The 25,268-nt window shown below is 41.8% G+C and overlaps 1 protein-coding gene across 1 annotated transcript in view; it reads right to left on the bottom strand.

The window, feature by feature from the left end:
• CLYBL (citramalyl-CoA lyase) overlaps nucleotides 1-25,268 on the bottom strand; it is a 177,662-nt gene that overhangs the window by 85,258 nt on the left and 67,136 nt on the right.

Below are 25,268 nucleotides of genomic sequence, written 5' to 3'. Positions count from 1 at the left end.
GCTACACTGCTGTAACGAATACTTGACTATATTTTAAAAAGGAAACATTCCTACCTAGACAGTGGCTGGTTTGGGGTTATTTATACTTTTTTTTTCCCTTAGGAAGAGCCAAGGTGGGGAGATATCAGTATTACAGTTAATTACAGTATAAAACTCCAAAACCTCTATGTTCAACAGAAGTTGCAAACTTAAACACTCAGAACTGAAGAACTGCCAAGGCTGAGGTTATCCGTGCAGACTTAATTACACTGCCCGTTCTGTGCACCATGGTAAGTATTAAATGCAGAAGGGTGGTGGTTGGTTTTTACCCTGTCATAGGACTCCTCCATAGGCTGGAGGCTGTGCTGCCAACAGATCAGGACTGCTTTAGGGAGGAAGCTGCTAACAAACAGCCACGTTTGCTCCAGGAGCTGGGTAGCATGCTGTGAATAAAGCAGGGGTGTTGGTTAAAACAAACATGGTTTTGCGACATTGATTTTACAACCGTAGCATTGTCTCAACAAATGTATTTGCATGCAAATTTTAAATAAGCAAAATGGATGGAGGGGGAAACAAGGAAAACAGGAATGAAAACCCCATGTAATGTGGAGCCTCACTAATCCCAACATGTCCTCTCAGAAGCCTTCAGACCTTCAGATCCAGAGCACAGACTTCCATCAACAGAGCTCATAAACCCACCAGCATCATCAGCAAGTTGTTGGCTGCAGTGCCTGTTAAAATTTATAAATGCTTTGTGCACCACAGTTCAGTGCAGCTGTGAGCCTGTGGTGCCACATGGCTTGAGTGGGTGTCATCCGTATGGCCCGTAGGTGTCAGGTTTGTGGCAGTCTCCACCCCGTGCCGGTATTCCTGGTGAGGGACCAGCTAACCCACCCCAGGCACGAGCCGAGTGGATGCACTTGGAGGCAGTGGAGCTGCTGGAGGAGGCTGCCCTCAAGTGCGGTAGGGAGCTTGCTTCGCTCCATAATCACAAGCACAGAGAAATAAATTGCAGAGGGTGCCACTGGGTTTCATGGTCTTCCAAAAAAAACCCCATGCCTGCTCCTGTTCCTCAGCATTTCATGCTGTGTCCCCAGGCCTATTCTGCTACATCAAAAATGAGGACAAAATGATACAATTTGCCTTCATGCTCAGAGCACAAGTCACTTATGCCACAAAATAATCCTACCATATAACACCATTATGCATTATCATGTATATTATTCAGCACTTTGAATAATGCAAAGCTTTTCTAGCACCATGCTGAACATGTCATTATCGCACCATGTCAGGGACCCATGCATTTTCCTATGCCCCTCTTAATAATGCTTCTCAAGTGGCTACATTTGGATGACACACGGCTACATGCACACATGGGTTTTCTTCAAAGTGAACATGACTAACCCCCTCAAACGCTTGGAAATGAGTTCAGTCAATCTAAATCAGAGCCAACATGATGTGCCGCTAACAGACGACTGCGATACTTGCCTTTCTAAGCTAACCCTGTCGAAGAACCCTCTCTTTCCCTAAAGTAAGCACCCTAAAAGCTGAATACAGGTCTTGGGTTAAAAATATGAAGAAAGCTTTTATCACATTTTCTCAGTAAACTAAGTTGAAAAGGACAACTATTCCACCATCTGCTCTGCTGGGTCTCTGCATGTCCTGGGTGGACCCACTTTACGAGTCCACAAAAACCTGCCGCCAATCTCTTCTTTGTAATATGCCTGGTAATGCTTAATTCAGCCTAAGCAACAGGGCAGCTTTGCTGTTAAGCAGAAATAATTCAGTATTTTAATACAAGAGCCAGTTCTACCCTTGTTAATACATCTTCTTCATCTCTAACTGCAACAGCTTCAAGACTTAGGTGGTGGAGGTCCTGACAATACCTGGAGACATGCAAGTGAGATCCACCGAGTCTCTCTTAAGTACCCTCTTTGCCCGTCTCCCACAAACCACTTCATGTCCCCTGCTTCATGTTGAAGTGGGGATGGTAACACAATTTGTGGCAACTCAAGTGGCTGCTAGTTAAATCCACTTAATCCCATTTTCTTGCAGCAGTACACTTTGGGAGAGCGAGGAGGTGGAAGTCTGGTTTATCCCCAATGGAAAGAGGAGGGTCTTTTTTCAGTGTGACACAGAGGTCAGTAAAGAAGTCTGTAGTCCTTCACTAAACATATATGAGGGGACAAAAGTGATTAGCTTCTATTCTCTTTCTCTGATGGCTTCAACCCTGTAGTTCCCAAAGGCACAAAGAAGTCAAAGAGCTCAGCCCATCAATAGTTAACTCCAGCCCAGAGCCCAGCAGCCCCTGAAGCACCCTTAATGACCGCCTCTCACCAACCCTCCAACCCGCCAGAAACCTGATAGACGTGGCTAACACCATAATCTCAGAGCATGCTGAGATGAGACATATCTCCTGTCACACATATTTCCCAGGACTTCTTCCGGGCTGTCGTCAAACCAAGGGCTGTTGTCAAACCAAGGGCTGTTTGACCAGTCAGTTTCCTTCTCACTACTGCAAACCCCACGAAAGCAGCTCTGCTTTGCACACCACGCACAACAGCACATAGTATCATGTAGGTAAAACCATCATTACCTGCAGACCAGATTTAGTGAGGTGTCACCAACGAGGTCTATGAACTTTCATTTAGATGGGGGAGCACTATGGCTTCCCTTTAGATGGGGGAGCACTATGGCTTCCCCAGCAAACCAGCTGACTCTGAAGAAGAAATAGATTTAATCCATTAAAATACCATCAGCTAATTAGCCTTGATGTTTGAAATACTATCATCTGGTGACTATTCCTATCTCCTCTTCAGCTAACCAACTTTGTAGCCACATGGACCCAAACCACAGATTTCTCAGGACACAGATTATTATAAAAATGTACTGTAAAATTGTCAAATGATTAGTCTTATGGAACATTTTAGCAAGTTGAAGAAATAATAATTTTTTCAAGAGGTGTGGCCAGGAAAAAAAATGTACAGGAGGAACTGGTGTTAGTGGACCAACACAGCATCCTTCTCCTTTCAAAAAGCTCTAGAAATGTGCATGTAAAATCCAAGTTTTCAACAAGTATGCTTAGGTGTGACACAATAGATGTTTTCATATGCTATTATTTTGACATACATTCTGAAAAAATGATCTTCTGTTCTCACTGTGCATTTTCCTTGCATAGTCATATTTTATGTTCTACAATAAAATGAAATGTAGAGGAAGAAGTGGATTTATTAAGAAATCCATTTGCCTATAAACCTTTTTAAAACAGTGGCAAGGCTCAGGGTGCTATGCATATGAGCAGTCAGCTACTCTGGTAGGAAACACTATCCTGATTATCTCGACTTCTGTTATTTTGATAGAATAAAAACATCCCCAGCAGTTACTTTTTTAGGACAAAAAAACCCACACAGCACTGCAATCTCAATTATATTGTTAACTCCATGCCATAAAGAGGAAGAAAATCTTACATATGTTTCCTGACTGCCAGTATTTTAATGATTCAAGCTAAGCTTGACTATGCTTTAAACTAAACACATGGACATAAGCCAAGTGAATTTGCTAAGACAATGTTTCTTCCTCTAAGCACTGTAAGTTAAAACAAGGACTAGGCTATTGGGTAATGCTCATTAAATTGTTTTACAGCAGCATATTTTCATTCACAGCACCTAGCAGCACGCTGAATGCTCTTGGGTCTTGGAAATGAAACTAAATTTCTTCAGCAAACATAATACTACATTCTTCCATCAAATATGTAAAAGTAGCTGGTGAGTTAAAGTTACTGGAGATCCTCTGAGAAGCGTCTCATCCAAGAGCAAATAGTTCATCCTCAGGAAGGAGAAAACAAAACCTTTTTGATTGTTAAGAGACATTGCACTTTGCAATGGCAGCCATACAGTATGACTGCAGCCAGTGAAATTACCCCAAATTATACACATTTCTCTGCTGTAAACTGCATTTTCACATTCCAGCGTTGCTCATACTCACACATATACTTAACTGCACACACCTGTGCAGTCTCATCGGAGCCAACAACATATAGCTCACAAAGTAAAGTACTCCCACAAGTGATTTTCAGGAGCAGCACTTTAACCTGTGCCTCTGTTCCCTGTTTATTTGCTAGATCAAATCATCCCTGGAAAAGATGGCACGCTGTGATCTGCCTAACGCATGGAAAAATAGCCATCGCTCGACAGGCCAAACCTCTCCTTCTGCCATCTGTGGCACAGTGTTGGCAAAGTGTTTCCGAAGGGCATTTTTAGGCGTTTGACTAAAACCATTAAAAAAGCTGGGTAATTTCCACAACGTGTATTTCTGACCTGTATGCACGTAACTGCATCCCAGCCACAATCCTGGGTATCTGTGGTGCTGTGGCAGAAGGACAGAAGTAACCTAAGACCCCACTGAACACGACGCAGCTAATACAGCAAAATCTCCTAGAAATTATTTCTTTGATCCCTGCAAAAAAACCCCCAGAGTAAATATAATGGTTTTCCTATGTCGAATTTACTAGGGAGTAGCTCACAACCGCACGCAAATAATCCACCAAAGACAAAGGAAACTTCTACGAGATTACAAAGCCCCGCAATTTGCATAGTAATTCTTTCTAATTAAGAAAAGAAGATATAAGTTGTTTGTTATAAACATCAGCAGGCCCCGTGCAAATACGAAGGGCTCGCAGCCGAGCTGAGTATTTGTCGAATCAAAGCGACTCGCCGGAGAGTTTTATTGGTACAGCTGCGGCGCATGCATTTTATCACACATGCTAATAATCCTGGTTATGGCACTAACATTTTAATCGTTTGTTCTGTGGGCTTGTTTCTCAAACAATTAGCACTAATGAATGGCCAAAATACCTCAGATCATATATGTCTAATTGCAGTCAAGAGCGGTTATTGTCCGCATGTACGTTTCAATTCACCTCTGGGGATAATGTTTGTTAATTGTATTTCTTTATATAGCAAGTGAAAAAAGGCTGTTCACTCAAAAAGGGACTAAGTGTTCTCTTCTTTCCCTTTGTTCCCACAAGAAGCTAAAGTCACTTCAAGAGGCACTTAATCCCATCATCCATGGTTACAATTGCCTTACAGCATCAATCAAAAAGAATCTGAAGTAAAATGATGCAGCTATATTGTGTAATTAAAAGCAATTCAGGTAGTTATTGCTTGGGGCATTTTCCAGGTCCAAATACTTAAAATGGCACTGCGGGGATGCTAAATACTGTAGTGTTTTAAATTTGGTCAACTACAATATCTCACAGAGAAAGGGGAGGAATATGCAAAAAAAAAAAAAAATCTCCTAGTGTGTATTGTAAAGCGAAAGAAAAGAGGAGGAACAGCTAACGTTTGAAGTGACAAAATCTACAAGTCTCCATATAAAAGGGAAATAAAAATATCAAGAAGAGAGAAAAGGGGAGGAAAAAGAAAAGCAGGCAGTTTTCAAGGAAAAGAAATTCCCCGCAATTGTTAAAAAGTTAACATGTGAAAAAATGCTAACGTTTCCTCGCATGGAAAACAAAAGCTCATGTCACAAGCTTTACCATCAGAATACGGGTCCCCGAAATCTTAGCGCTTTCCTAGTGGCAATAAATCCGAGGTAAACTGAGCAGTTCTTCTTTGGGGGAAAAAAAGACGACGACTTAGGTTAAAAGAGAAGAGCTATGATATTTACTTTTGAACAAAGCCAGAACTTTGGGAAGGCACTTTAACTGCCACTAACCCTGATCCAATTATGCGAAAATTAAAACTGGGGGGTTATCAACATATCAAACACTCAGCTTTACATTTTGATTTCTTCCTTTGTTCCAGACGAACTACGGTCATTTCCCTGGCCCTCCAAAAACTAATTAAGAACCCCCCCAGACCAAACCCCTCGCCAGGGCAGGCAGAAGCCACCAGCTCTCCTGCTCGGAGGTCTCTTGTCAAGAGCTTTCCTTCCCCGGCAAAGCGCCCTGGAAGAGGCTTCGTCTGATTTTAAACTCCCCCAGTAAGGCCGGTACGATCGCGCACCGATGTAACACGGAGATTAATTCCCCCGAAGGTGACGGGAGATACACAGGTATACAATCGGCCCCTGTCCCTCAAGTTTGGAGAAGGTGAAAGAATAAACCCTAACGCTTCCACAGCATCCCTAGGGAGACAGGCGGTCTGCACGCACCCAGCCGCGGGCACCGAGCGAGCGCGGTGGGCTGAAGAAGCGCTCACAAAAACTCAGCGAATTAAGAAATTTAACCCCCGTAAGACCCAGCTTTGGATATCAAAAGGGACAGATTGGACGGGGCCGCTCCCCCGAGAGCAGCTGCCTGCTGGAAAAACTGTAGCCGGGAGAAATGAAAAGGGGGCTTCCAAGTGACCTCTAGCAAGCGCTTGCTCCAACTGATGGGACGCATCGCATTATAGCCAAAAACCAGAGGGGCGAACCAAATGGGGAAGGAGGGCCCCGCTGATAAAAAAAATCATGACGCAGAGAAGTGTGAGCGGAAGAAAGCAGTCTAGGGTTTAAATGGAAACTGAGTACCGAATCCAAAGTTGCCGGCAAGTCACTTTAGGAAAAATATGTACCTTCGGCTGCTATTTATCATTTTTTCCTATCTCCAGTGAATCCATGCAAGTCATATAACTGGACACCAGAGCCTTTCTAAGGGAAAGATCGAATGCAAACCAGGAACTTACTGACAAAGGCTTAAAATCACAGAGCCCTAAGCCATAAAATGATAAAAGGCTATCATAGGTTAAATAGTTAACCAAACTTTCTCCTCCCACTAGCACTAAACGTAAAAAAAAAAAAAGATCTTTTATTTACCCCACCATGTTCTTTCAACTACATTTGACCCTGTTGTTTTGGTTCACTCCGAGCTCCACCATGCCTTGAATTGCTTTGACTGAAGATCAGGGGTTTTTTTTCTTCTCAGTTCAAAATGGCCAAATTAGACAGTGAGGATAAAAATAAAAGGACCGCTGGCTTCTCATATTACTAATGTCTCCTATTTTCACAGCAGCAAAAATAGTCTGTTTGTGAGGAAGAGGAGCGTGCTACGGTTCTTTGACTTAATAAGGGAATTTTTAAAAAGATTTAAATAATGGCTCAGGGTGACAAGGGCTGCTGCTTCCTACTAATGGCAACAGGCTGCTTCTCTCAGGCAGCCTGTGTGTGTGTGTTTGCTATCATCCAAGGTTAATTGGTGTCCTGTCTTGGGGAGCTTTACCATACGTGACATACAGTCGACGGTTCACTCTCTTCCTTACGGCGTGGATAACTCTGAATAACTTGTCATGCCCATAAAGTATTCCCGAGCTGAGCTGCGCCTTGCTTTGCTTTTACCATTAGCAAAGTTTCTGGCTCCTTGGGATGCTCTCTGCTGCTCAATCAAAGCCACATCACGGCAGGACAATGGAAAAGCATTGTTTGTCTGTGACACATTCGCTTTGCACGTTAACCAAAGGAAGGTGTAGTTAAGATAACAATTAATTTCCCTGTTTTCCTAAATATAAAGACATATAAATAAACATAAACACTAAATATAAACAGTTTTGAAGTTTTAATTTCTGTAAGTAAATTTTGAGCACTTTCATGTATTTAACTAATGTTGTTTCTACATCGCATTTTTTAAATCTACAACACTGTAAAATTTTCTTTAGTTATAAGTTTTCCAAACAGAAGCTCTTGCATTACATATTTTTTTACAGAATTGCAACTAGCAGATGTGACAGAAAATTACAACTCATTTTAAATAACAAAAACATATCACAATAAAGATGAAGATTCAATACCATATCGAGAGGTTTAGAAAGGACTACACATAAAATTAGCCTTTTTTAAGATATGCACTGAGAAGTACGAAGAGATTACTTTGGTTGTGTGGTATTGATGTATGTTTTGTTTTGGTTTATCACTGCTGTGTACAAAACATGCACCAAGGGTGCTCAGGGCTGTGCAACACAAAGGAAAAACCATGGCTTCTGCGGTCAAGCATCTTCCAGTTCAGGAGGAGAATAAGGCACATACCACCAACAAGCTATCCTGGAGCATCCCATGCCAAATTCTGTCTTAGGAAGTGAATATACAAACCCCTCAAAACTGTAATGAGTGCACTTTTATAGAGTCAGACCCATGTTGGTGGCCTCTGCAGAAAAGCTGAACTTTGAGGAGATTCTTTATGTCACTGCAAAACTACTCTTGCCTCTTCCACTTCTCTCCTCTGGCTCACCATCGAGCACTTCCCTTCCTACTAATTCTGCCCCAATGTTTTCACATACACCGACTCTGCACCCACCCACGTCGCTACGTACACATACACAAAAACTGATAACAATATTTGGACATAATTTCTTTTTTCACTGATCATGCTTTCCCCCTCTTTTCTTCCCCGCTCCCCTCTCCTCCCTCCGCGCCAGTGCCCACACCAGGATACAGGGAGCATCCCCACCACTGAGCTCTTGCAGCTCCCACCACCAGTCCAGCTGTGTGCGCGTCATCTAAATGCTGCAAGGTCAAGATCAAGACCAGGATTCGAAAATTCAGCGCTAATTACTGTGATTACAGTCCGAGTCCCAAAGAGCCAAAGCCTCCTGAGCAGTTGAGGAGCGGGCTGCTAACGAGTTATATGTAAAATAAGGAAGAGGCACTTGATAAAATCAGAATCAATAAAGTGCCATTCCTGCCTGTTAAAGGACCTTGCTGTAACACAGAGCCATGCAGATATCCACATCTGCACAACGTGAGAGAAAAGGAAAACGGTACAGCCCTTAAAATTAGTTCTGATTTACATCTGAATTAAAATAAAATTACACTGAAGATGTGCCTGAGAATATTTAGCAGAAAGAAATGAATTGAGTGTCAATATACTGGTGCTGCAGAAGTCTTAAGAAAGAAGAAATTTGTCACCCACTTTGGATCTTTCAGAATTTCTGATTTTTTAAGACAAATTGTCTTCTTTGTAATTTTGGTTGTGGTGGGGATATTTTACAAACTGAGGTTCCCTTCATACTTCTGAGAATTTTTCACCAAATAGGCCATATTTTATCTTGATTTGCAATTTACGGCGGTCTACACTTAGCCAAAGCACAAAGAGCTTGACAATTCCTGTACTCAGAAATGTATGTAAATTATGCTACTACATAAAGCACAGACATTTTTACTACTTCGGAAGAAAAAAACCCAATATTGCAGTTTTCTCTGCACTTTGAGATTGCTCCTGTAAGCTCACTCAAGCATGTGCTTAGCCCAGAGAAATCAAAAGGACTACTCAAACACTTAAAATTGACCATGTGCTTAAGTGCCTGCAGGACTGGGGATTAATTTTGGATTATGAAACTGTTCCATTGCCATGTGTTTTTAGGCTATACGTGGCCCAACCTGCTATTTTCAGGTTTTGGCACAGAGACTTGTGCAAAACTGAGACTTAGATGCATGCAGATGCAATCCAGCTGGTGAATGCCTTTTAAACAATATAAAGATGCTCAATCTCAACTGGGGAAAAAAACCCCTGCATGATATTTTCAGAATACGATTAAAAGCAAAAATATGATTTATGTTTAGCTAAGCATTATTTTGTAGAAGAATTATTAAGTAGAAGAATTATTATGCAGAAGAATTATTTTGTATTAACCGAACTTACCGAATGGTTTCTGTGCCAAATAATTGAGTGGTGAAGAGCAATTTAGCAAGCAATTAGTAAATATGAAACCGCCAAAGAACAGAACTATGAAACTAAAATGCACTGCAATTACATAAAAAAAAAAAATGTTGTAATTACATCAAAGCTGATGCAATATGACAGAAAAAAGAACAAATGCACAATGCTATTAGTTCAACAGAAAGTGTAGCTACACTAACTGAAAACCAACCATTCTCTGCTTTTAAATACCAGTCTGGTGGAAATTTTAAAATATTTCCTAAACGGACGATAAAGAAGAATGCTTGCAAACCCTGCAGTGCTCCAGGCAACACTTAACTTTAGAAATGTCTACAGGCAGAAATACTACCCTGCAGTATGGCTCAGGATGGCACAAACAAGCATCTGTGTTTATTTTTTAACTAGTCAGATTTATAAGAGCAATGAAATCCCTACATAAGCATTTTATATTGACCTGATATGGACTTACTGTTTTAACCAGCTTTTTAACTAACTCCACAAGTTAATAAAGGCAACTACATGAATCCTTACTGCCTATACATTAAGATAAGAAAAACATTCATTAAGCAATATCCAGACTGTTTTAATTACAGGAATATCACTCTTATTTGTAGTATAATGTTCGTTAAGTACAGTATAACGTTTTCTTAAAATGCCCCAGAGGCAGTTAAACTCTTGATTAGCTATAAAAAAAAATCTCCCTTAACTTCAATCACTGGAGTTAATGCCTACTGCAATGAAATTCCAGGACTTTTAATCATACAAAAATGACATATGTAAATCTTATTAACCATGAAAACATTATGTAAGATCAAATGAATTTTCTATGCCGCTATCACTACTCAATGTTAGCAAAATGTAGGAATCTTTCTGTGATGGTTGTGGTAGTAACAATAATAAGCCCAGCCCTATTTCCTTTGAGAATTATATCAGCTGAAAACCAGATCTTATTATTTTATTAATTTCAAAAGATAGCAGGGAATGCCCCAAATTTCTGACTTCTATATTTTCATGCCTTTAACTACGTCCCTGTTCAATTATCTGAAGTTAAAACGTACAAAACTAGTAGCAGTGTTGGGATTAAACAACCTTATGGAGACTGCAGAACTTTCTTGATCTCCAGTAAATAAACACCTGGTGAAGCTTTATTATCCAATAATAAAATTTCCTTTTTCTTCTGCCTTTTTCAGTATGTTAATAGAATTAACATTATTACTGCTTTTGTACAGATGACGATGAAACACCTACATTTTCTTCAGTATTTATCCTGCATCTGTCCATTATTCCATACATCTCTTGAAAAAAGAGATTAATTTTTTGTTTGCTAACAACACCAAGAATTCAAAAAATTATATACAACGTGATGCATTAAAAATGGCAACAATTTTAAAGTGCACGATAAATTATTATTTTCTGGTTCTTGTGTCCCTGGCCTCGTATTTTCAAGCTTTTTCTTGCAACAGTCAAAGACAGAGATTTTCTTTAAAAGTAAAAAAAAAAATTGAAGGTGAGATTTTAGGAAGTCGGGCTTAAAGGAAATACCAAATATTGTGAAACTAATGATAAAAAGGTGACAGTTGTCAATTCATTTTCATCTTCCACATAGGCAGCTGAAGGATATTTTTATTACATGGGAACAGGCATGCCAATCCCTAACTCAGCAGCAGCCCTCCCAAATGGTCTCCTTGCTACGGTCAGTAAACTAAAAATGGCAATTTTAGCGCCCACCAACCTCTTCAGGCTCAGCACCCCTCTCGCCGCCGAGTTCCCCTTAGCAAGTGATAAGCCTTTGCATGGCCCTACTTTGAAAAGGAGAAACCCCTCAGCCTACTGAGCTGGTGGGTCGGGTCCTGCTGCCCCTGTGGGTGGATATTCAGGGCGTGGGTCCCGGCTGCACCCTCCAAGGGGTAATTCAGCCATAACCCTCCTTCTGACTCAGGTGGTTCATTAAGCGCCTTGAGGAGGTGAGCACGCTTGGAGGAGATGAACCTCATCCTGGGGTGTCCACAGTGGGGAACTAATTTGGAGGGACACATTGGTCATATCATCACAGCCCGTCTTACCAAGGATGAACTTTCCTGTGTAGGCAAGCTCAAAGACCATGAAGGTGCTGGATCTACCAGGGCAGATAATACGAACGTGATGGAGCAAAAACGGGCTCAGGGACATACTTTAATACTGAATGCAGAACCCTGATATAGAAAAACCCATTCCTAAGCTGCTTTCAAACATTTAATTATCTCTAAACATTTTCACAGAACTCTTCAGATCGGCTTTGCCACATCCTGGGAGACTCAGAAACCCATCATAAAACCATGACTCCCACCTCCCCGCTGCCGATCCCCCAGGTAGTAAGTCCCATCCCATTTGATGGTCAGTCAGTCACCGACATGGGCACCTTACACAGACCACAGTTAAAAAAATCATCATCATCAAGACTGGAGGAGAGATGGGGTGAAAATCAACTTCTCTGCAAAACAATATGATTTTATTGTCACAAAAAAAGTCGAATTATCAGCTAGCAGCCCCTCCTGGGGCACTGAGAGCACCTGACAGGCCTTGCTCTGTGCAAGTGCGAGTGCAAGCGCTCTTATTACATGCTCTGTGGGAGTTTCTTATCTGTATTTCCCAGGTGAGATTACTTGTGCCATTACGGTTGCTACAGCATATATTTACTGTGGCCAGTGAACACATAAAAAAGCCAACTGAAACTTAGGTAAAGCTCAAGAGTCAAGTTGGTCTCCTCCCTGATGGTCTTGTTTCACAGGACGTCCCTTTTCCCCAAATACCTCAATTTCGTTAAACGTGGATTTCCTACCTCACTGCATCACAACACACATCAACATCTTCGGTCCCCCTACCTTAAAAACGAATTTTAGAAAACAGTCCTGTCCCCGATGGCTGCCTGGTGGGGAGGGAAGAGCTGGACATGGCTTAGAGGGAAGGGAAGAGAAAAGGCAGGAGAAGGGGTCGCCGGGCACACAGCTTGCTCGGGAGCGCTGTGGAGAAGAAACTCTTCCAGACTCCCCCAGATTAAGAGTCAGGACGTTTTTTCTCTAAAATCTTGACACAGGGTGTTCAATATTTATTTAAAAATAAGTGAGGAAGAAAAATACACTGCCTCCCTTGCAACCTGCACAAATAAAGAAAATGGCTTTTAGTTTGTAACAATGATATATAATAGATAAGCAAAAGTCCTGGATTACATGGAAATAAAATCTATAAGGAGAAATAGGAGTAGGTCTACTTCCATATATCAGTTTTTATGACATTTAAATGAGCAGCTGTGTTTCTCTAAGTAAGTGTAATAGCACTCCACATCTGTATAAAAACTGAACAACATACAGACTCTTCGAACTCACTGATATATAACCTTGTGGAGAAAAACTCCCTGTGAAAATACGTAAAGGCATCACTTAGTTTTCCTTTAAAAGTCTTCTTTATCAATCTCTGTCATGAATACAGGTTCAGACATAAGGAAATGAGATAATTAGATGACATATGTCTTTTACCCTGTACTGGATAAAGAGAAAAAATATTCCATTACTGTATCTGCTTACTTTTTTTGTTTGGGTATCATTTTAGATATACTTCAGTACAAAGGTGAAATAACAGAATTAATTCTGCAGAGCATGTCAGTAATCTGTACTAATATTAAGAAACAAAGTACCTCTCTCAAAGTTGAGATTATATATATGGCATTTGGATGGTTTGAAGCATCAGTTTTAGTCTCACATGGCCCCTTGTTCATCACAATCTGTTTCCTTGCTGATAGGAAGAATGTAATGGATGTTTCAATTTTTATCTTCCTGAGTAACAGTTTAGTTGTGTTAGTGTCTCAGTAATGGCAAGATTTGTTGTCAGAGACTATCATCAGATGCGCTGGGAAAAAATTGTGGCGTATCCAGTTTCTTCTCCAGAATACATCCAGCAGGCAAAGTCTTTCCTCCTTTTTTGAGTCATTTGAGTTTAAAGGAGAAAATGCAAAATAATAACCTCACTAGCTCTGGGTGCAAGCAAGAACAAAATGTGAGACACTGGACAGACAGTACAATATCCCCATTCTTAAAGGTAAGGTTTTCTTTTGGCTTGCAACCACGATAGTCAGAGGTGAACTTTTTTTTCTATTTGTGCATGTTTACATATTTATATGCCTATGTTTACATATTTATATGCCTGCATATATATCTACATATACTATTTATTTATTTACATATAAATGTGCATATGTAAATGTGCATATATGTAACATGTATGTGTATAAGAAGACCCAATGTGGCAAAAAGAATTATTTTCCATAAATCCAAGAAAAAATAAAACTTTTTTCCCACAACTTTTAGTCTCAAATATTACTCATACTTTCCTGGAATAAAGTGCCTTTTCCTGCATCTCCAGCAACGGCATTCGGGTGGGAATTCTCCAGTGAAATATGAGGTCTCCCCAGGACCCTACGTACACTAGACTGAAGGTTGTTCCACCATCAGTTACCGATGACAGTGCCTTGCTTTTGCAATGCTTGTGGTCTTTGCGTCACACACCTTGCATCCACACGCTGTGGGCATCCAGCGTATCTTACAAGTATAGGTGTGACCCTGCAGATTTACAGCTGCTGTAGACTGAAGACGTGTCTCAGTGATCCAAAGCAGCTCTGCCCCTAATGTTACTGCTTCCTATCTTTGCCAAATCCCTGCCAGAATAAAGCAAGCAACATGCTATTTCACACAAGTGACACTCCCTCCATTTCATCTCTTGGAGCTCAACATTTTTAGAACAATCTTATACCCTCCTTTCCTTCTCCCTGCTCAGATTATTTTGGAGGGCAAGGAGGGAATTTACGGGCTGTTTCATCAATATTCTACTACTATACATTAACAGGTGGGAAGAAAGACATCTTTTTGGCTAAAATAGCCATTTACAGTGGTAGCCAGAGGCACTAAACTGCACTGCAAAAGCGGGGGGGATAACTAATTTCTTTTTTCCCTTTTGAGGAACAGCAGGACAAGGGTGGGCATTCCCTTACCATGATGATCTTAAGGGTCTGTTCCAATCGAAATGATTCTACGAGCTGTTCTCCACACCGCTCCCAAGGCTGCGTGGTTCCTGTGCCCAGGTTGGGCTGTGAAAGCCTTAGCAGAGCCCTTTGCAAAACAGACTCAAATCCCCTGAGGAAACAGTGAAGAGAGGCATGTCCCTGGGAAGACTTCCACACCCATCTTAGATACCTGAAGCTGAATGGATATGTATTTAGGCTGTTTTGTATAGCTTTGGAATAGCTGAAAGGTAATTACCACCACTGCCAGTGCTAGTGCTGTGTTTAAATAATGTTTTTCACTATATATTGCAACAACTACTTCTTCAGAGGAAATGTTGTTCCATTGCTGGACATTCCTGGTGCTCTACAAGACAAGTCCCAGCATTCAGCATGCTCAAAGAAAGAACAAGCCTGGTGCAATCTGGGCTGAAACCCTGCTTTTCATTTCAACAAATACAGTTCTGTTTTGGGGTCTTTTAAAGATACGTTGCCTCTGTTCCCGTCCTAAGCAGATATAATGTAATCTGTTTTCCCACCATGATAACAATCATGCCTGCTAACATGAGCATTCCAAGGATGTTGGTAAATTTTGATCCACAAAAAGGATATTATAAATATTAGTAGGCACATTTATTCATGCCTCAGGAGCTTATATTAGTTTGAAAAATAAATAACCAGTAGTTATGTTTTATGTGATTTTAGATATACTAGTCTTAAAATATTGTTTTATTATTTTCTAACCTCTGCAAAAATGCTGCCTATTATGAAGAAAGCGAACAGAAGACAGGTTCTAGACCAGGATGGATTGAATTATGGAGAAGTGAAGGTACAAGAGCCTGGAGAGACAAATAAGGCTTCAGGCAGCTGCAGTATGTTGATTACTCTGTTACTCAACTAGACGTGTGTATGTCTTGATTCAAAAGACACTTTTATTACTCTATACACCTTTTCCATTGCTTGGAAACCAGCCACCAACAAAATAACGTTTAACCTAGCACAAGGAGTGTTAGGGTGGCTTTGAATGTAGGGAAGATGGAGGACTTTGGTAACACTGCTCATGTCTGAGGGCCAGTAAGGAAGAAGATTAAAAAGCAACTACAGGAGGAAGAGAATAAAAGGGTAATTGTAGGCAGCAAGAAGCCAGGTCTGGCAGAGGGATGAGGTGAGGAAAACCCTGGACCTGGGCAGCACAGACATGAAATCTGAAGCCAGTGACATGCAACAGGCAGGTCTACAGGCGAGTCAAAGCAAGAGAGGTGATCCTGGACAGCCAGCACCCAGCAAGGCAGGGTGGCCCAGTTTGCCAGGAGAGGGGTGACAAATGCATAGGGGCTCAGTGAGATGGCCCCTGGGCACCAAAGGGAGGAACAGGTTTTGTGCAAGTGGCGAGGCAGTGAGCGCCAGGACGTGACCCTAACCGAGCCACCACGGGAAGAGACGAGGGAGGACTGGGGAGGACTGTGGGAGAGACACAGAAGGACAGGAGGTGAGACTTTGAAACAGAAACCAAACCATCAACCAGGGATGCAATAAGGGAGCCATGGCAGGTATTCACTGAGAAAGCCAGAAGAAAACAAGGTCAAAAAACAAGATTAAAAGAGTAAGGTGAGGATGTAATTTAAAAGAAAAAAGAAGAGGACAAGGTCAGTGGAGAAAAGGGAAGCATCCCTTTTCAGCAGGGACTGAGGAATCTGTTGACACGGCATCAGAGACAGAGAAAATGTATTAACTCAGGGCAGTCAGCTGCATCACTTCAGGAAAACAAGGGTAGCCTGGCATAAGTCTTTGAGGATGAAGCAGTGGAAAGGGGAGTCAAGGATGGGGAGTACAGGGGAGGAGGAAGAGGAAGCCAAAAGCAGACAGCGGGATCTTGATTCAGCCAAGTAGCTGAGCACAATGTGCAGAGTCTGAGCACTCTAATAATATCATTCGACTATGCACCTTCCTGAATCAGGACCTGACTCACGAGCCTTCCAGTCAAAGACTGGGGAAGAAGCTGTGTAGACCACGCAGAACAAATGGCGGTTCAGCACGCAGAATGGAAATGAAATGGGAACTTTGATGCGGACCCCAGAAGAAGTTCTTCTGAAACCCTCTAACTGTGACCTGTCACCTCACTTCGTAGAGAAAGCAGAAAAATGTTTTTACTTGCCTTACACACTGATTTCCCACACACAAGTGATCATTTTAATTTAGGCCTCTACATTGTTTTGCCGGCACTCAACGTTGCGTTAAAATAAAGTAACTTCAGCTCTCTGTGATGCAGTGTGAGTGACTGAACTTCCCTTCAGTAGCCAGAACTGCATCCATTAAATGTGTGAAATGCTAAAGGTAACGGTGTCCAACAACAGCAAATGAGGCAAAAGGAATTTAGACCAACCTCGGGAACCAGTTTGCCAAAATTATGGGTGGATGCTAGGGGAAAAGGACAATTAATACAGGGACAGATGGCTAAGCAAAAACAAAAGCCATTATCTAAAACCTGGCTAAGGAAAGCTTAGCAACTGATTGTTTAACAGAAGCAATTAAAAAACTCAATTAAATATAGTACTATCAATAGTTTGGATTCTAAGGAATAAGAAAACGGAGGACTTGCCGCCATTTGTGGCAGTATTAAATACTTGCTGTGCACACGTTAAATATTAAGGTGCACATGCTTTATACATAATGGGCATTTCTTATCCCTGTTAGAAGGTGGATTAAAAAATGCAAACAAACTCAAGACCAATAAATAAAAGCTTTAGTGGCTTGTCAAGTCTTAGAAAACTGTAACAGGGCTCTGGGAGCAGTCTGCTGCTCAGGAGATCCCGCTGAAGTACGACAGTCTTTCCCTCTCCTCTTGATTGTCGCCCCCCAACACAAGCACACATATAGTCCTGGAAAACCATACTCAGATAAGAAGGCCAGCGCTTTGGCCGTGTCCCCACAGGGGTGAAGGGTTACCCCAGAACACAGCAGCATTTTCTGGAGGTGCCCCATCTGTAGCACCTTGGCTGATGGCCACCGTGGAGCAAGACCTGGGAGAAAAGCATGGGAAGCGGCCAAAGTGGCACAAGGGAGATATGTCTTACATGTGCTTAGCGTCATGCCAGGATAAGGACCTGCAACCTCTGGCAACTCTTAGCAGAGGGAGGGTGTAGCTCAGGCTAGTGTGGCTCCGGCAGCCTACTGTCGTTGTCAAGTCCTGGGCGTCCTGCAGTGGTCTCTGCCATGAAGCCCATGTAAAATTGCATCCACAGGAGACACCGCCACTCTCCGTGCTGACAGCAGGCACACGTATTGCACAGTTAAATCACTCTGCCCCGTACACTGGAGAATTAACTTCAAACAAGTGTCTGAATCTCTGCCTCCGGCCTCAGTACAAACATTGCTCTCTCAAGGCAGCATGGCATGAAAAGTTGTACAAGTCATGAAAACGTAGCCTTCCATCAGCTTTACGCAGCACAAAATGATGGCTACATCTGTCTGCCATCACTGGCTCGTATGCACAGTTTGAACCAATAGGCCTTATTCATACAGGCAAGCATGTTTAATGCTTTTTCCATAATTTCCCAGTACTTTATTTATTTTAGTAACTATCTGACATGCATTGTTTCAATGTATTGCATCTCCATGGTAGCACCATCAGTTTGCAATAAAGGTTTCTTTAAGAAAAGAAACAGCTTCGTAATTTTTTTATTTTAAAAAAGTTAATAATTACAGGAACACTGACAGTGTTGCTATAGTTACGACTATATCAGCCTTTCAGTTACAACTCCCCGTTTTCAAGGGTCAATAACTCAGTTGTCAAAAATCCCACTGGGCAGAAGCCTGACACACATCTTAGACATACATTAGACAAATGCATAAATAAAAATTGCCTGTTTCACACTTATGAACATTTTGATTCAAACCAGTCTTTCCAGATGATATTTTGAGCATCTGACAGTAGTGTGGGTTTGGGTTTTTTTTAATATACTTTTTGGCAGGCTGATAGCCTTTTAGGTGCCCCAGTGTTTTTGGCTGCTGCCAGAGGGAAAGGAAGAAGAGCCACCACTTTTTCCTCCAGCCATTTCATCCCCCCCACCAGAAAGGAAGCAATTCTGGATGTGCCTGCTACGCTCCCAACAAAACTTCCCAAGGATTTTAGGCACAAAAGCTTCATGCGCATGTGCAGCAGCTGGATTACCACAATAGACCATAACGGCCCTAAGAGCCGTTACGGTATATCAAGTGAGTAAACCGAAAACTAAGAAGGATTTACACAATGACCATAGTGGCTCCCTGGGAGCCGTTACGGTCTATCAGGTCAAAAATCCACTTTTTAAAGAGCGCCTAAATATGTGTATACCCAACAGGGCCTTGAGTCTCCGGAGCGACTATCACACATGTTTTCAAAGTGAGCCAGGGAAGAGAAGGGAGATTACACCAAACAACGTAAAGAGAGACATTTTTGCAATGAAAAAATGACATATTATGCAAATTCTAAAGACCTATATTTAACAGGAAAAAAGTGCATGTTTAGTTGAGAAATAGGACATAATGGGATTTCTTCATTGTCAAAACAGGTCCTTTCAGGTTTGGTTTTTTTTTTTTATTAAATGAGAATTAAATGAAGAAGGAAATTTCCCACCAAAACCAATCACCTTTTAAAATAAAAGTTAGGTTTCATAAGGTATAAAAGTAATGAAATTGCAGCTGGGTTCTGAGTTGCAGTTCTGCTGCATTTCAAGTCTCTAGCCATGAAGCAAGTCAGTAACACAGCTCAGCTTTGCCTTTCTTTACTTCTCTCCCATTGTGTCACAAAACGAACAAGTTATTCAAGACAGTGATTTTCGCCATAAAAGCCACCTCTATTTTTTCCGAAAAAAAAATCTGCAATAAATCATCCGCCTACTTACTTTTTCTTCTTCCCCTTCCTTCACATGCCATATTTGTTCCTGCAGCAAACCTGTAAGAGAACACTTTCTCTCTATGACCTGAGATAACGGTAATGTTGAAAGAATGGTCTCACTTGTCAAAGATTAGAGGGCTGTCTGCAGCCTACACTCCTCTTTACTAGAGCCAAATAGGCCCAATAAATGCTAATACTCAGCATGACGCATCGAGAACGTTAAGCCTCAACACTGACTAAGAAGAAAGTATCACAAATTTACTGAAATTATCTATAACACAATAGAGAAGAGAAGGAATTAATCAAAGTCTCTCTCTTAATGCAATGCTTGATTGAACTATCCCAATCCCTTTTTAAATAGGATAACCTAGTGGCAAGTGACCCCGATGACACATCCTAGAGAGGTACACAAGTACCACTTGTTCGATTTTTTTTCTTTTATGACCTCATTAAGAAGGATTTTGAAGATTGTTCCTGAATATGAGAACAAAGTGTCTGAAGATATCTCTAGCTTTTTATGTCTTTAGCCTTTTGCCATCAAAATGGCTTTTGAACGAGTGTTTATAAACTAAGTATGTGCACAAGCAAAAAAAAAAAGTCCTTAAAAATCAAATTGACTAAAGCTACCTTTCCTTAAATGCAAAGACTAGCTAAGTCTCCAAGAAATGAGAAAGTTTTGCCAAGATGAACTCATGATCGCATCTCCCCCAGCCCCGTTCTCCCTCTCTCTCCTTCCCTGTTATAGACCTCATTAATTAGATTTGGCGGCAGTTTTCCCTTCCTTATCAGGGAAGACAGAGTCTGCCAAATCTGCTAGTGTGAAAATACTCCATCGCCAGTAACATTTTTTCCTAAGTGTTTGTTGATTCCATGCTTGGATTTAATGTAGAGGATTATATTTTATAACCAGAAACAAACAAACAGATTTATAACTGAAGACCGAAAGGCAAACAGCAAAAAAAAGCAAGCCAAGTACTGATCCTAAATGTAGCATTTTTATTGACTTCTTAGAAACCAAATAACCTGGCATATTAGTGTGTGCATTCTGCAACAGACATTCAGCCCCATTGTACTACTTAGAAGAGAATAAAAAGAAACCCTACTGTTTGAAATCCAGCGGAACATCCCCACAACAGAGCACAACTGTTCCCTCATGCATGAATGGGAAGGAGATGAAAGAAAAGATGGACTTCTGAGGTACAGCAAAAAACAAAGACAACAAAAGTGCTGATCATGAGGGAATGACACAACTCATTGCTGCAAAAAGGATGAGAGAAAGGAGCTCAAACAATGGTGCAGACAGCTAAGTGACATGTAGAAGAATTGAAAAATCTACAGAAGTGTCTTTTCTTTCCACACTTGACGAGAAACAATTAAATGTTGGTACATCTGTCATAAAAAAGATAATTGAAACCTGTTACCATCATTATAGATGGTAACTTAACTACCAAAACTGTAACTGTCCAATTAAATGTTGCCCCCTCTGTTATCTACACCGCTTGCTAAAATGAAAAAACCCCTTTAATGCTTGTGATGATTTACCACCAGTATAGCTGTTACAAGCCATAGAGCTGAACTGGCACGTTTTGTAAGGTAGATATTTAGACTATAGGGTACCTACGTCTATTTGTACACACACAGATGGGGGAAGGCTGGCACACACGGGTGCATGCAGGCTTACATGCGTGAGCGCACGCATTCATGCACGCGCTCTCGCACACCCACCCGTGAGGATGAATTTTGCAAACAGATGAGATTTTTGACAAGGAATCCAAAAAACCCGAGTAATTGCCAGAAGCCTCACTAGGTGTTTACTCCCTTGAACGTCCACCAGCCTGCGAAAACAACGCCGTGCTAAACTAATCCACCGACTGTTGCTACTTGCTTGATAACGCGCAACATCCCACAAAACTGCAAAGCAGTTATTGACCCTGTCAGAATACCTGATTAATGGATAAACGCTGTAATTGATTAGCAGAGAAGTGTGAATTAAAACAGAATACAGCATCAATAATGAGCTGCTGACAAAAGGTAGCCGACATAAAATGTAAAACGGTAGCCTGCAGCCATATCTCATCAAAGACATGCATTTCTTAAAACCAGAAGAAAACACCACCCCCCCAAAAAACCCCACAAGTGCAGTGTCCTGTTCTCTGCATTCTTTAGGCTTTTCTCTTGGTAATGATTAAACCACCAGCAAAATGTTATGGGAACTACTCCTGAATCCACCTTCATACATCAAGCCAGGCAAGGCAGTTAAATGACTCCATTATCCTCTGGGCTTCTCTACCCTTAAAGAAATGCACTGCTCTCCATTTTATCCCGGTGAGTTGTAATTTCGCAGCGGCGCCGGCGCCAGGCGCACCCAAGGCTGCCTTCAGCGGGGTGCACAGGCAAATCCCCCGCCTCGTAGGTGCACTCTGTGCGGGCAGGAGGGAGCCCTGCAACGGTGTCACACCGAGGAGACAACTCGGAGCTACAATCATCACATTGTTAAACTCGTTTTCCGTTCCCTTAAGGGCCTTAGGAGGCCAAATGATCCCACTTCTGTTTCTTTTTCTTTCCGATTTAATCCTGCTTTAAGGCCCTACCTTATGACTGACATTATATGAAATAGATTATATAGATTTTATATAACACCCGCAAACACACACATGATGTTTCTCTGCTGTAGGAAAGCGAGTTTAGTAACGCAGTGTCAGAAGCACTAAGTTGCTTCTTTTCATGGCACCTGTGTTCGTCTTCTGGTGATTCAGACATTGTGCATTACTGTGTGCATTAGGCAAGTTGACACACCTAATGTAATGCCATCAGACATATCAAAGCTGTCCTGGTACAGGCAGAAGGAAACATTAGCTTGAGTAGAGCACTTAATGCAATTACATTGCTCCGACTTCCTGAGCTAGCTCACTCAGAAGTAATTTAAGCATTTCTATATGACATTGCATTGTATCCAGCAAACATAGCCTCTCCTCAAAATGATTGTTGCTACAGGGTAAGTCTCTTGGAAGTGTCTATGTGTTCTTTTCCCCCTTTAAGTTAAAAACCAGAAGCCGTTACACTGAATCACAGAATCACAGAATCACAGAATCAGTACGGTTGGAAAAGACCTGTAAGATCATCGAGTCCAACCTGGGAAAAAAAAAAAAAAAAAAAAAAAAGAAAGGAAAAAAAAAACCAGCAAAAAAAAAAACCCCACAACACCAAAAAACCCACAAAAAAAAAAAAAAAACCACAAAACCCACGCCACACAACAACAATAACAAGCCACAACCCACCCAACACCACACAGCACCATGTCCATCAAGCTACATCCCACAATGCCACATCCACACGCTCCTTGAATACCTCCAGGGAGGGTGACTCCACCACCTCCCTGGGCAGCCTATTCCGGTGTTTCACCACTCTCTCAGTAAAGAACTTTTTCCTAATGTCTAGCCTGAACCTCCCCTGGCGCGACTTGAGGCCATTTCCTCTAGTCCTGTCACTAGTCACTTGGGAGAAGAGACCAACACCCACCTCTCTGCAACCCCCTTTCAGGTAGTTGTAGAGAGCGATAAGGTCTCCCCTCAGCCTCCTCTTCTCCAGACTGAACAACCCCAGTTCCCTCAGCCGCTCCTCATAAGACTTGTGTTCCAGACCCCTCACCAGCTACCAAGATACCTGCTTGTCCTTTCCATACGGAAAATACAAATAATGAAATGCAAGAATGGCATTACTATCTTGTAATAATTCTCTCCAAATTGTCTTTAATCTGATTTTGTCAGTTTGATACCCGTTCTACATTCCCCTGCAAAACATAATGTATTTTTATAACAGTTCTACATGCTCACAGACACGTATTCAGAAATACAGTCCTTCAGCAATCCACATTTTTTGGGATCATTCTTTCTTTTTTCCATCAACTAACCATAAGACTTACTTTGGCTGCAGAATGATTTTTCTGCTTCCTCTGCTGCTTCAGGAATGCCACCTTTTCAGTGGCATCGTGACTTTTTCAGTTTAAATAATTTCCCAATTCAGGAGTAGATTTCATCCCACCTTACACTGGTAATCTAAAACATTACTTGTGTAGGTGATCCCTACTATCAACCAAGAGAATCAGATACTTCCAAAGAACAAGTCATCTAGCAAGCAAACCTGGCCTTTGGGTTGGAGGACCTGCCCTCCAGATGCACCTCTCTACTGGCTGTAGAAGTTACCCAAATGACTTGCACTTTAAAAGCTACCGCTACATCACAAGGATTCTGTCTTAGCAATTTAAGGTAAATGCAATTAAGGAGGCTTTTAACCCTTCTTATTGTATTGCAGCGTCCTCCATCCTCAGCAGCTCTTCGTGAGGACCAGGGATGGAGAAACAAAGTGTGCTCTGATGGGCCCCCACCCCATTGCAGAATGTTTCAAGTCCAAGATACACCCCCACCCCACACCCCCCCGCCAATTCTTTGTCCTAAACCATGGCTGGACAAAAGGAGGGGCAGGTCACCATGTATATAAGCGTGCCCCAGTGAAGGGGAGCCTGGGTCCCCCCTGTTGCCCATGCTGTCTGAGAGATACTGTTCTCCAGGCTACCAGCTGGTTTGGGGAGAGACGCATAGGTACGTTTTGGCCATATAAACAGCCATTGGTGTTTCTTTCTTGTTCAGCTTCGACAGGAAGAACAGGGGATCCTCCACCAAAACGGCAAATGGCCAGACAACTCCGGCATTTTTGGAGCGGCGTGTTTGAACCCAGCCAGTGGTGGGACTGGACCCAGCTCTCGCTGACCGGGCAGGTGGGGTAGCACTGGAGTATCAAAAAGACGGTGGGCACCAAAGCACTCCTATTTGAAGAAATAAACAAGGAAACCTGCTGACAGCTCAGCTATTTCTCGGAATAGCTGTTTTACTTACCTGTCTCCAGGGAGCCTGCTGGTGCCGGACCCTGAGTGCTGGGGGATAGCTGTCCATAGCCCTGGTACAGAAGCTTGCAAACAAGAATGGCCGAGCTCACACCATCCGCAACCGTGTGGAGAACACCAACTTCCTACTGCTTGTTATCAAACCCAAACAGGTTTTTCAGACATGAAATCTCATCTCCTTTCCTTAGATGTTTTTATATTGTACTGTAAAATATGAAACCTGGTTTTAACCTAAAAGCATAAAACATACTTCCAGCAGCCCAAAAGAGGAGCCTACCAAAAAAATATTGAAAAGAGACAAAGTTACACTGATTTCAATGGAAGCAGGATTAGGCCCTTTCACATTTCTTTTTTTTTTTTTTTTCCGGAGGGAAGAAGAGAGCTGAAACACGAGGAGCTGAAGGTTCAGCTTGATCCCCAGAACTTTTAAAGAAGACATTCTTCTTCATGGCTATTGTCAGAGCTGGAGACAAAACAAGTAGAGGCCCTTTCAGCTGCTGAACTTAGCCAAAAAGCCATTTGTAACTCCTGCAGAGCAGTGCTTTTATAGGTCAGGGCAAACTCCATAAAGATCTGGTTAGAATTCAGAAGCATAGCTCAGAAATAAGAAAAAAACTACTTCAGCGCCTTATAAAACAGTGGCAGAAGGATCTCTAAGCATATTGTTTTAACCACACTTTTCTGATTAGGAGTTATATTTCACTTGTTGGCATACACGTCTACCGCAGTCATTGCTTCCTCAGACATTGTTCTCCACGAATTTTTGGTTGTTTGAGACTTCAGATATCTCAATGTATGGGTCAAAAAAGAGTTTTGGAATCTAATTTTGCTTCTAGTCCCTTAACATCACAGA

The sequence above is a fragment of the Gavia stellata genome, chromosome 1 (genome assembly GCF_030936135.1).
Source record: "Gavia stellata isolate bGavSte3 chromosome 1, bGavSte3.hap2, whole genome shotgun sequence".
NCBI classification, from domain to species: domain Eukaryota; kingdom Metazoa; phylum Chordata; class Aves; order Gaviiformes; family Gaviidae; genus Gavia; species Gavia stellata.
The sequence above is the reverse complement of the archived record's forward strand: the minus strand, read 5'-3'. Positions and strand labels throughout refer to the sequence as shown.